The following is a 404-nucleotide window of genomic DNA, read 5'->3' as shown; positions in this document are numbered from 1 at the left end:
CTAACCCCGCATGCCCGTGCCAAGCACCCTGCCCTGCCAGCGCTGAAGGGACACAGAGTCAGAGAGGCAGCAACCTGCAGCCAGCGCTGAGGACCTCGGCTTTATTCCAACCCCTCCAACACCTGGCTACAGGGACATATAGCGAGTGCCCAGGCTTGCAGAGATCCAGGAATGCAAAATCTTCACCCACCCAAGGTCTCAATGTGCTTTTATTGTTAATTTTTTCCCATTCATCCATGCACCAGATGTGTTGCCTCCCTGCTGCCATTGCAACAGGGCGATGCTCGTGTGGAGATTGGTGAAAGGCTTGGCCAGACCCTAAGGGATTGGTAAGAAGGGGCTGAGCAGGGCCAGGAGGAGCAAGGGGGAAAGGAGCTGGTGGCAGGCCCCACCGGGGGGGCCCG

The sequence above is a fragment of the Buceros rhinoceros genome, unplaced genomic scaffold, assembly GCF_000710305.1.
Source record: "Buceros rhinoceros silvestris isolate BGI_N320 unplaced genomic scaffold, ASM71030v1 scaffold29337, whole genome shotgun sequence".
Taxonomy (NCBI): domain Eukaryota; kingdom Metazoa; phylum Chordata; class Aves; order Bucerotiformes; family Bucerotidae; genus Buceros; species Buceros rhinoceros.
The sequence above is the reverse complement of the archived record's forward strand: the minus strand, read 5'-3'. Positions refer to the sequence as shown.